At 36.9% G+C, this 2,270-nt stretch overlaps 1 non-coding gene across 1 annotated transcript; it reads left to right on the top strand.

The window, feature by feature from the left end:
• Positions 1 to 423: 423 nt before the first annotated feature.
• On the top strand, positions 424 to 495 carry TRNAH-GUG. Its single transcript has one exon. It is a non-coding gene; the product is annotated as a tRNA-His (tRNA).
• Positions 496 to 2,270: the final 1,775 nt, after the last annotated feature.

Here is a 2,270-nt window from a genome sequence, read left to right as displayed (position 1 = left end):
TAAGTCTAGTGGTGGAGAAACCACAAAAGAGGCTCAGAATCACATGTCATTCAATGCAACATAATTGGTGGTGGTGGTTGGAAGGGTGGGAAATCTATATTCATTATTGGTTAAAAGTAGGAAGCATGAGTCAACAGACTAGTTTCTCTTGGTCTTGTTATTTTGATTGCCATTTCCTGGACAGTGATTCCTGTGAATTTTACCTAAGACAATTTTCCCAGTCCGCCAAGAAGATAATGTTTGTTTCATGTTCAGCCACTTTGTTATTATTCCTCTAAATAATTAGAGATTATTGAAACATTTTTTCTCTTTCCCATTATTAAGAAAATGTACATATTTAGGCAATAGATGGCAGTGTTTCCACAAATTTTAATATTGCAATAACACTTAAAGGATGTTCAGTGCTCAGTTGTTCTGTAGCTTGCCGTGATCGTATAGTGGTTAGTACTCTGCGTTGTGGCCGCAGCAACCTCGGTTCGAATCCGAGTCACGGCAAAAGGGGAGGCGGCTTCTGGAGAGACCAACACGGGCCTCAAGTTGTCCTACATCCAAACAACATTTTGCAACCAGACATAGAATAATGAAAATCAATAAAACGGAAACCAGTACAAATATTTTAAACTTTAGAGAGATGACATACACAGAGTGGCTTTATTAACGCACTAATCCTGTTGCGGGCATGTTGTGTGTGGGGTTTTTTATTTGCATTGACGGATAATATGATAAAACCGGAGTGTAGTGGGCATGTAATTATTATTAATTACAACTACTTAAGCTCTGCTTTGAGCAGACTCGTCGAGTCTGCTTGCTTTTGAGCCTTGCCAGGGCTGTACAGTAATAACAACCCTGAATTATTTGGAAAGATGTCAGCAGTAGATGTGGAAATCCTGTTTAACCAGGCATGAATTGTTGTTAGGAGGTTTTTTTTCAGGATGACAGAGAGAAAATGAACTGTCCCTTATCAGTAATTGCAGGAAACATTTTGTTTCTATGATATGAACTGGCTGTAATTTAACTTTCCTGCATCATTGGATAATGTAAGAAGCCAGTTGTTGCTCAAAATGAAATTCTCTGAAGTGGGCACTTGGGTTTGATAAAAGGCATATTATAAGTAGACAATGGGGCTCAAGCAATAAATAATGTCCATATATGGTAAAACTTTTTTAATGACACTTTCCAAAAGACCGGGGTTTGTATTATAAATGGCTAAATATTGAATTAATATGAGTAATACAGCTTTAATGGGCCTTTCTCCAAGACTTAAAAACATGAACAATGCAGCCTAAAAATTTTCAAATATAAGTATGTTATAATGAGGTTTACTGTTCTAAAATTATCGCCCACCATGTGTTAAATAAGGGATCACTAGAAGGTGCTTTTCAATGCCTCTAACCCCCATTTCACAGATGCCTTAGCAAAATCTCATGTTTGTTATTTATGTAATACTAAAAAAAAATTTTTTTAATTAAAATATATACTAAGGATAGGCACAGAATTAATTAAGTTCTTTCAGAGTAAGGGAATCCTTAGAAATGGTATTCTAGAAAAGCTGAAATAAATAGTACCCCTACTTCTAAAAAGAAAAGAAAAATCTGTTTGACTATGGGCCCAAAAAGATCAGCCTCAGAATTTCATAAAGTAAAAAAAAAAAAGAAAGAAAGAAATGTGCCTATCATTTCCTCCAAGACTCACTCACAAGACCATTTTTTATGCAGAGGTCTCTTCTTTCTATAACTTAGTACCTAATTCCCCACCCCATATTTCCCATAAATTCTTACTCCCCTTCTCTGTAGGGCCTACCATGGGCTCTGTCTCTAGGCTGCAAAGCCTTCTCAGCTGGATGATACTAATAATGTAGCTAAGAAGACAGCTGAATTGCCAATGGTCCTTTGATTAAAACAAGCTTACAGAAGAAGCCCATTCAAGATTATTTTCATTTTATTAGGAGACTGAAAATGCAATGAATTAATCATTTAAGGAAGAAGGTTGTGTCAGCCAGAACTTAGGGTTGTAAGTGACAGAAACACAGCATTTATTGATTTAAAGAGAAGCATGTACCCAGGTATGAGAATAAAGGGGCTTCAGAAATCATTGAAACTAGGTTATTAAAGATGACCAGGGCACACTCTCTCCATCTTATCCCACATTTCTTCCTGATTGTTGCTTTTATTCTCTCAAACTAACTTCTTTGAGGCAAAAAACATGGCCGCCAGCAGCACCTCCTGCTCTTTGTACCTTACAGTGTTGCTACCACAGGAGAGCCCCTTAGT

The sequence above is a fragment of the Rousettus aegyptiacus genome, unplaced genomic scaffold (assembly GCF_014176215.1).
Source record: "Rousettus aegyptiacus isolate mRouAeg1 unplaced genomic scaffold, mRouAeg1.p scaffold_m13_p_3, whole genome shotgun sequence".
Lineage (NCBI taxonomy): Eukaryota > Metazoa > Chordata > Mammalia > Chiroptera > Pteropodidae > Rousettus > Rousettus aegyptiacus.
The sequence above is the reverse complement of the archived record's forward strand: the minus strand, read 5'-3'. Positions and strand labels throughout refer to the sequence as shown.